General features: G+C 36.0%; 1 long non-coding RNA gene across 1 annotated transcript; it reads left to right on the forward strand.

Annotated features, from left to right (window-relative positions):
• The first annotated feature begins 4,379 nt into the window (after positions 1-4,379).
• Positions 4,380-9,732, forward strand: LOC114375712. Its single transcript, XR_003658826.1, has 3 exons — positions 4,380-4,487; positions 5,781-5,858; positions 9,685-9,732. It is a non-coding gene; the product is annotated as an uncharacterized LOC114375712 (long non-coding RNA).
• The last annotated feature ends 976 nt before the right edge of the window (positions 9,733-10,708 follow it).

Below are 10,708 nucleotides of genomic sequence, written 5' to 3' on the forward strand. Positions count from 1 at the left end.
AATTAAACTGTAATCAAGGATTTCATAAGAGATTGAAAGCGATGAAGGGAACGAAAGGAAAGGGAACCATCCATGTGATCATGTTACATTTGGATGAAAAGAAGAGAGATTCTTTTGTTTCACTGATTCTACATTAGTACACAATCTTATATGGGGACTGAATCAATAAACAATCTTTTGTTTCATTTTATATTTGTTAATTACAATATTAAAAATAGTTTTATTTGACGAAAGAGAAGCTTTTTTTAAAAGAAAAACACAATATTAGTAAATAGGATTATCTATTAATTAAAGCTGACTCTTGAAAATACAAATAAAATAAAGGATAAAAGAAGAAAAATATATTGAGTTCGCTGATCCCTAAAGTTATCCGAAAGTTGAGATAAAAAGGGATGGAAATAAAGAATCGACAAAAGATTCGGTTAATGTTAATGTCGTATTATGTATTCATTGCTCCATCCTATAGCTAGCTCCCTCACATGCGGACCTCATTGTCGCATTATGCATTTTTTTTATATGTACAATGTCGTATTATGCATTCATGCTTATGCTCATCTGACCCGTTGACATTGTCAATGGAAGCACTAATTAATCAACTTGGTATGCATTTCGTATATAATTAAATTAACGTCAAGAATGAATTGTCTGAAACCATGCTGGCATAGCAGATCATGAAGGGAAGAAGAAGGGAGAACATAACATGAGAGGAGAGAGCCGAGAGGGGATTGCTTACATCATATTTTTTGCTCACATGCAAATATGCTATAGAATAGAATATATGATATGTCATGACTCATGTGTGCCAAAGAAAATAAAAGAATATGACAGGTGTTAAAATTAATGTATATATATCCAAATAGTACGTGTTCTGTATTACTAGTAGTGCCTTGCACAGAATCATATTCAATTTACTTTCTCTTTGTGGGTAGTGACGAAAGGATGCATGCTTAGAGAGTTATTATGAAAATTTAAATGTCCAACATAGGTATATTAAACTAATAATTAATCTACACATTAAGGAAATTACTATGGTATATTGGTAGTGACATGAAGATAATATGTAATAATACGGTGAGTTATTAACTATTTGTTAAATAATGATTTTATACTAAATGTTCGAAATTATAATATTCTTTTTGGTATGAAATGTTTAGAATTATTTTTATAACGAGCATCATGCCAAAAAAACATGATGGATATTAATTTAATATATATAATATTCGTTTATTAAAAACGTCAACATGTTAATGTTTTACTTTATTTACAAAGCATTCTCAAAATTAATTGTATACTAAATTTATATATAAATAAATAAAAAATCTAAGGAAACTACAACTTGGGGATTTGCTACTGTTAAGGGGTCCACAACAAGCATGCTCCTCACATTACAAATGTGCTACTGGCTTAATTGACATCATGTTAAAAGAGGATTATATTTTAGGAAAAATAAAAAGGCAAATAAAGTGACCATGATGATAAAATAACACTCAGACGTGCATATGAATTCTTTTAATTTATAATTGTTGATAATTAAATTATCGATACCAAAATAGTTTTTTAAATAAGTAAAGAAACCCGATGCTTTGCATCTTAAACGGGATGTAGTAGTGTAGCTGTTTTAGGGCCACCAAAAGGAAGGGGCATGAAAGGAGAGGACTTGATTGGACTCGTTTATTGCTCCCTCCACTCCAAACAAAAGGGCGTGAAAATATGCATATTCATATTCTTTTGTTTCCCATCATAGAGCTATTCAAGCGTGAAACTTCCAGAAGAACTCAAAGTCACTCCTTTCTGCTTGCTCTCTTTCGCTTCCTGCAAATCTTTCTAAGGTACATTCTTTCTTCCTTTTTAAATATTTCAAGTTTACTACTTTGATTTTCGTTTTATCTTAGTATTTGTTTTCTCTCTACTTATCTTCAGAATCGAGTCACAAAGTAGAGCTAAATCAGCATAGAGGTACGCGTCATTGGTTTTTTGCCCTAATTTTATTTATATTGTTGAATGCTTTATCTTAGGGTTTTATTCAAAATTAGTGTCACATATTTCATGAACAACTATAGGCTGACCAGTGAATTAAGCCATTCGTTTTGTTTTTCATAGTTTTTTTTCATTAGATGCTATAGAAGGGGAAGAGGATGAGAGTTTGTTATTGTTGATGCTTTTGGTTTCCGAGGATAATGTGAGAACCGGAGAGGAGGAACCGGTGGTGGTGGTGAGGTCGTGTTCGGCAAACTTGTGAAGGGCGTCGCCGATTTCACTCAGCGAATGGAAATACGCCACGTGTGTAGCGGCGAGAGCGTAGCGTTGCTCTGATGCGGCTTTGAGGAACGCCTTTCGCTCTCTGCACAGAACCACTGCGGGGAAGTCCTCCACCTCTGACCCGCCGCAGCCCATGTCAGTGTCCCGATATCAGAGAATGAGGTGTGGGTGTCCACGCCGGAGAAGAACATGCTTCACCGTCGCATAATGAAGAAGAAGAAGCTTCACCAGTACGTTTATTAATTAGTTATTGTGTATAATAATGCAACAATAAATACCTTAAGAGTGATGAGGGTAAGAACAAGAAAAAAAAGGAGAGAGGTCACGCGATTCTTGAGGGGTGTGTTTGGGATGAGGATTGGTGTTAGAAGAGTCTCCATTAGGAGTTTCTACACCAGCAAACGCTGTCGTTGATGTTGGTGTTGGCATTATTGTTTTTGCTTTAGTTTGGTGTTATTTTCCACACGGGTGGGACAAAAAGAGAGGAGAGAGTTTGGAAAAGAGGGGTATGGGGTGAGAGGTAGAAGTAGAAGGTAAGAGTGTTAGGAGTGAATGAATGAAGTGAGAGGAACAAGGGATAGGAATACAATGGGGTATTTATGGAGGAACAAGGGATAGGTACACAAGGCAGGATTAAGTAGCTTGATTTGAATAGTGAACATTTATTAGTCGATGGTTATGCTAGAAGAACAAGCTAGAATTGGGGAGAGTTGATAAGAACAAATCGTGGCTGATATGCAAGCATGTGTCACGCAAGGGTGAATTCACGGATCATTCTTGTTGACGTGTGGGTGGCCTAAGAAGATGCCATGCAAGTAATGAATCTGGACAAAACGAACAAGCCCGCTTTTGTCTCTCATGTTTCTCTCACTCTCATTCTCTACGATAAAACCTCCTTTTTAAGATCAACTTCATCCCTAGGTTTGGTGTTATTTTGCACTTTCAAGAAACAAAGGAACAAGAAAAGGTTAAGCAACAAAAAGATAAACATGGAGGACAAAAGGACCGCAATCACAAATAACCAAGCAAGGAAGAAAATCCACCCATTAATTAGAAGCTTAAGCATTGGCGGCGAAGGTGGGATTGTGGGGCTTGTTGTGTTCGGTGGAGCCTTGGCCATTGCGGGTTTCATGGAAGTTGCTTCTTTTGCGAGCAACAAAAATAAGGCAAAGGACACTCATGATGATCACCAACAAAAATAAGTGTGTTAAAGTAGAACTACCAATTTGAAATTGCTACGTGGCAATCATATACATGCAGTTGGCATGGTGCAATGGTCCACTTTCTCTTCATCATACCTTTTTCTTTCTTTTATTATTATCACTGTATCATTTAATTAGTCTTCTGGTCTGCATTTATTGATTGAGGGAAGCGTGTGAGAGTGAGTGAAGTGAAGGGTGAGGAGTCACTGTGCATGAAAGGGGAAACTGAGACTGAATTAAATATTTGAACTTTCTAGAATATGAATGTTATTATACGTGTTTTATAATATATTAAAATTTTAAAATATAAATTATTAGCAAATCATTGATAACTTATTTGAACTTTCTAGAATGTGAATGTTATTATACGTGTTATTATACGTGTTTTATAATATATTAAAATTCAATATCTTTTAAAGACGAGTCTTTGATTTTGGATTGAAAAATATTCGGATTAAAAAAATGAAAATATATTATTAATGCATACGAATATAGACTATTTATTTATGATAATATAATGATTTATTATATTATTATCTTTTGACATTTAATATAATGATCATTTTTTATTTATCCAATGTAATGATGTTTGATAGAAAAAAAAGAAAAAAAAAACAGGATAAAGATATGTTTCCTTTGTTTGTTTAAAGGGAAATAAAAAAATAATTTCTAAAAATAAATTTTATTATTTCTTTATTAATTTTATTATTTCTTTATTGTGTCTATGAGTTTTAAATTTACATTTTATAATTTATAAAACTAATTTTATTCTTATTTTGGATTTCTAATTTATAAATCAGATTGCTTGAAAATATACAAGGACTTGGTTGGCCTTTGATCGTGGCTCACGATTGCTCTATAACAATTTTTTATTTTATTTTTTATAGTTATTCCAACGAACAGAAATTGATTAATTAATTAATTAATTAATCATACTTGGTTAAACAGGCTATCTGTTGAGAAGCTAGCTTCCACTGTGCTTTGGAAACTCTCCACTCCATGCAGCTATACTGAAACGGAATCCTGGTATTCCTTCTAATTCACACCAAATTACTAGCTTGATTTTTTTCCCGCACATTAATGAATATATATATATATATATATATATATATATATATATATATATATATATATATATATATATATATTTATGGTATTTTAGTTTAACTAAGAACTTAGTTTATAACTTATAGAACTGGATTTATGGTATTATTATGATTTTGGTATAAATCCTATTGTATTTGGTGATCATTTTGGCATTTTGAGTTTATTTAATGAAGAGTTAAACTGAGTGCGTTATTTCAGGGACTGGTACATGTTTCCAATGCTTCCTCATTCCATGTTTGGATACTTTGTTTTGAATGGTAAAATAGTTAGGTGCTCTACTAGCTAGGATATAAAATCGACATGTTTAAAGAGCAACCAATATTGTATGTTTGCACTTCCTTTTATGTCTCACACTGAACCTACAAAAGTGATCCCTCACCATTTTGTTCCGCAACACCCCTGCATGTTGGGGGCACGTGTTGATTCACACCATGTTACCCTTCGAATATCAAAAGGTTCAAGCTCATAATAAATTTTACACATTCACAAATTACAAAACATTTACCAAGAAACAAGCACATTTATATTTGCTTCAGGCACTTAAACATCACAAAAAAAATTAATTCACGAGTAGATCGATTTGAAGTTCACGTCACATCAGCCTTAAAGTTCCATTAGAATAAGATATGATGATTTGAATTTCACGTCATTATTCATGAAAATGTCACAATAAATAGAGCCATACACAATCAATAACTTTCACCCCAAGATACCACTTGAAAACCCAGCATGGCCATATGCATTTCAGTATTTAACAAATGTCAGTACATGTCTACAGTAAAGCACATTTCTCTGATGAGAACAATTCTTTTAATTTTATGCAATTAAGAGTTCAAAGATAGTTCTTGGTATCCAATATCTTTTTATGACTCCCTTCCAATGAAAGAGAATTCATTAAGTCTGAACCACAAACTAATAGTAAGAACTAAGTAAATATGAGTGTAATACATGATACTTCTGAAGAGCAGTCCAAGACTGGAAATCCTTCCACTGACCCAACATAAGACACCTGCGAGTAACAAAAACAAAATTAAGTACAAAATGAACACGATATCCCATGTTATGTGAATTTCAGAATCTCGAGTCAAATTGTGATAAATTTAAGAACTCTCCTTTCTAGAATAAATTTAATATAATTTAGAATAAATTGTTCTCATATCTTCTGAGCGCTTATTATACTTAATCTTACTCTTTTTTTTTATCATACGCAAGATTGTCTTATGTAGGTGTTCATTCAATTATTTCTTTGATTCTTGCTTTCATTTTGGACCGTGCTGCTCATCATCACAGGTACAAATGTTTGTTACCAATGAATATTTTTATTACGTGTTCACTGTCATTAATGACAATTGATATATGCTATACAAATTGTGTTCATGATGAGTGAACCTTAGATTCCTGTTTGAGATTGGATGCAATGATTCTTGCGGACAATTTGCATTAATCATTGTATTCAATCTTGAATTGTCTATTTGGACAGTTTGGGGAGACTGATATTTTTATAGTAGATTCATGTGTTAAGGTTAAAATTATTTTGTTTAATTTGATGAAATTTCGGTAATGCATTTCTAGTTGTTCTCTGAGTGCATACTTGATTATCGGGAAGTTAATTTCACTGATTTCATGTCATGTACTTGGAGACCAATGCGAAATGCTGCCAAAATTTTGTCAAATTTAACAAAATAGAATTAACCCTGATGTATGAAGCTACCATAAATGACGGTCTTCCTGAATGGGATAGGGTCACACCTTTAATAAAAAAGTGAAATTTTCATGCATCAAATAACTTTGAGAGTATGACTGAGTTATTACTTAGATGGATCGAAGTTGGATGAATGAAAGTCGCATCAGCCCAGAATATGAGGAAGGCGTTGAGCAATTCTTACAATTTGCTTCACAAAGAGGTCAACCGGATGAAGATGGAAAATATTATCGTCCTTGCATCAATTGTTTGAACGGAAGATGACAAATACTGGATGACATACGAGAGCATCTGTTGTGTGATGGAATTAAGAGAAATTATACGACGTGGATATGGCATGGTGAAATGACAGACATGCAGAGTGGGCAACAATCCGAACCGTTTGATGTAGAAATGGGAGATCGCTTGGAGGATATGATTCGTGACCTTGGACAAGAGTCTTTCCAGCAAGCACATGCCCCTGTGTATGAAAGATTGCAGGGTGACTCAAAGAAGTCTTTGTATCCGGGGTGCAACAATTCCTTGACGCTATTGTCGGCGATGTTAAGTCTGGTTAATGTCAAGGCCAGATATGGATGGAGTGACAAAAGCTTTACTTCATTGCTTCAAATAGTGCATGATCTGCTTCCACAGGATAACACATTGCCTAAAAGCTACTATCAGGAAAAGAAGATATTGTGTCCGATGGGTATGGAGTATCAGAAGATTCATGTTTGCCCTAATGATTGCATACTGTACAGACATGAATTTGAAGAAATGTCAAAATGCCCTAGGTGTGGGGCGTCACGGTACAAGGTGAAGGATGATGAGGACTGCAATTCTGATGAAAACTCAAAGAAGGGCCCTCCAGCGAAGGTGTTGTGGTATCTTCCCATCATTCCAAGGTTTAAGCGTTTATTTGCTAATGAGGACGACGCAAAAGATCTTACCTGGCATGCAAATGGGAGAAAATCTGATGGAATGGTCCGTCATCCAGCTGATTGCTCCCAGTGGAGGAAGATTGATAGTTTGTATCCGAATTTCGGCAAAGAGGCAAGAAATCTTAGACTTGGACTAGCCAGTGATGGAATGAATCCATATGGCAATTTAAGCACTCAACACAGTTCATGGCCAGTTCTACTAGTAATTTACAATTTTCCGCCTTGGTTGTGCATGAAGCGAAAATACATGATGTTGTCTATGATGATATCAGACCCAAGACAACCAGGAAATGACATTGATGTTTATCTAAGTTCGTTGATTGAAGACCTGAGAAAGTTGTGGGATGAGGGGGTTTTAGTGTTTGATGGGTTTCGCAAGGAGACTTTTCAAATGCGTGCAATGCTATTTTGTACCATTAATGACTTTCCAGCATATGGGAATCTCAGCGGTTACAGTGTTAAGGGTCATCTTGCATGCCCCATCTGTGAAGAAGACACAAGCTACATACAACTGAAACATGGTATTAAAACAGTGTACACTAGACATCGCCGTTTTCTAAAAGCTCATCACCCTTACAGAAGATTGAAAAAAGCTTTTAATGGAAGTCAAGAGCACGAAACTGCACGGACACAATTAACTAGTGAGCATGTCTTCCAGCGGGTTGAACACCTTAATATTGTATTTGGAAAGACCCAAAAGAAGGATAAAAGTAAGAGTTGCATATGGAAGAAAAGGTCCATTTTCTTTGATCTTCCGTACTGGTCTGATATAGATGTTAGACATTGTATTGATGTTATGCATGTAGAGGAAAAATGTATGTGACAGTGTCATTGGGACACTCCTTAACATTCAGGGCAAGACGAAAGATGGTCTAAATACCCGTCAAGATCTAGCTGACATGGGCATACGATCGCAGTTGCATCCAAGGTCTGATGGTAAAAAAATATACTTGCCTTCAGCTTGTCATACTTTATCCAGAAAGGAGAAGATCAGTTTGTGCCAGTGTCTGCGCCAGGTTAAAGTACCATAAGGATACTCTTCAAATATTAAGAGCCTTGTGCAGTTTAAGGAGCTTAAACTGGTGGGGTTAAAGTCTCATGATTGTCACGTGTTGATGCAACAATTGTTAGCAGTGGCCATACGAGACATTTTGCCCAACAAAGTCAGGTTAGCCATAACTCGCCTGTGCTTTTTCTTCAATGTCATATGTAGCAAAGTCCTTGATCCGGTCAAGTTTGATGACTTGGAAAACGAGGCTGTAATTATACTGTGCCAGTTGGAGATGTATTTTCCTCCTGCTTTCTTTGACATCATGGTCCACTTAATTGTTCACTTGGTCAAAGAAATCAAATGTTGTGGTCCTGTTTATCTGCGCTGGATGTACCCGGTTGAGCGCTACATGAAGATCTTAAAAGGGTATACCAAGAATCTACATCGTCCAGAAGCATCTATTGTTGAAAGGTACATCGCAGAAGAAGCCGTTGAATTTTGTTCAGAGTACATTGAAAAGGCTAAACCTGTTGGCCTTCTTGAGTCTCGCCATGACGACAGAGTGGGCGGTAAGGGTTCAAGAGGACTGCATGTTATCACTCCAAGTGTAGAAGATTTGTTACAAGCTCACTTGTATGTATTGAATAACAGTAATGAAGTTTTGCCATACATAGTTCAGCATGAACATTTAGTCAAACAAAGTAATCCAAAAATGTCAAAGAACTGGGTCTTGGAAAATCATAACAAGACTTTCTCTGATTGGTTTAAAGATACAATCTTTGCTGACGAAAATGCTTCTGAAACATTAAGAAAGCTAGCTCATGGGCCTAAAAGAAATGTTATAACTTAGCAAGGATATGACATAAACAAGTATTCTTTTTACACAAAAGCACAAGACGACAAAAGTACAATGCAAAACAGCGGGGTCACCCTAAGGGCTGAATCTCAACACTTTGCAACTGTACATGATGACAATCCCTGTGTAGCTTCAATCCCTTACTTTGGCTTCATTGATGAAATATGGGAGATTAACTATGTCAAATTTACTGTTTGTGTTTTCAAATGTAAGTGGGTTGACAGCAACACCGGTGTGCGGACTAATGATATAGGATTTACGTTGGTAGACTTAAAGAAACTAGCTTACTAGAATGACCCTTTCATCATGGCAGAACAAGCTAAGCAAATATTTTATGTGCAAGACCCTTGTGATGAAAGGTGGTCTGTGGTTCTAAATGGGAAAACAATTGGTGTTAATGTAGAAGATGATGATTCATACATGGACACTTATGTTAGTCCTTTGTCTACACAAATGACTTCTAACAACGTCGAAGAAGAAGAAGTTGACGACGTTCATGCTAATCGTAATGATCATGATGAAGGAGAATTAATTAACATCGTCTAACGTAATTTTCTAATATAATATTTCATTTCGGTACATTCATTTACATAACTCATACAGTGTTTTTTGATAATATTAACTAACTCAACTTTTTCTCTTTAAAGGACCATGGCTACTCCACCTGCCTCGCCTCCTCCTCCTCTTCCTCCTCCTTCTGCAGACGCTGATGTGTCTCCATCTACGTTGAAGCGGACACGCAAGGCGACACGGCTACGATCATTGGCCACTAGACCACCTGGGGCAGAAAGACCTGTGGTCAACGTCGATCCTGCTACCGGCAAGGCCGACGGTCCCCACAAGAAGAAATTAAGAACATATTTGGGGATTGTCGTTCGTGATAAGGTCAACGTGACATATGACACCTGGAAGGAAGTCCCTACTGCTCAGAAGGATTTGATATGGGAGGATATTCAGGTATTTGAGTTTTCTTCGTTGATTTTCTTTAATAGTCTAAATTTGTTATTTACTTACAATAAAACCTAATTTATTGTTTGTCAGGTGGAATTTCAAATCTCTGAAGCTTCTGACAGTAGGACAAAGAAGAAAATTCTTCAGATTGTTGACGAGCGTTGGAGGCAGTTAAAATCTGACTTGACTAGGAAATGGGCACTTGCAGTCGGCAAGGACGGTGCGGATGACATTGTCTGTGAAAAATATGGCATTAGCAAGGAAAAATGGACTCAGTTTTGTCATACCCGCAGAGACCCCTCATGGGAGGTATGTACTTTGTCATTTTAGTTGTTTTCCACAACAAAATCACTTCTTATAATTTATTGTAATAATCATTTTCATTAATGTTAAACTTTTGTAGGATGTACGGAAAAAGGCACAGGCCTCCCAGAAGCAAAACACTGCCCCCCACGTATTGTCTCGTAGGGGTTATGAATATTTAGAAGAAAAGCTCATGGCTGAGAAGACAAAGAAAAGACTGGAAGAAGCTGCCCAGTCTGGAAGCACTGAGGGCATCATTGACCCTCCATCTCCCATCAGACACCACGTGAAATGGAAGATGGCCCGCACGAAGAAAACTGGACAAATGACGTCTGAGGCAGCAAAGGAAATAGCTGACAGGATTGTAAGTCATTTTTAATTAATAATTATAATTATCTTTGTGTATTTTGTGAATTC

The sequence above is a fragment of the Glycine soja genome, chromosome 11 (assembly GCF_004193775.1).
Source record: "Glycine soja cultivar W05 chromosome 11, ASM419377v2, whole genome shotgun sequence".
Lineage (NCBI taxonomy): Eukaryota > Viridiplantae > Streptophyta > Magnoliopsida > Fabales > Fabaceae > Glycine > Glycine soja.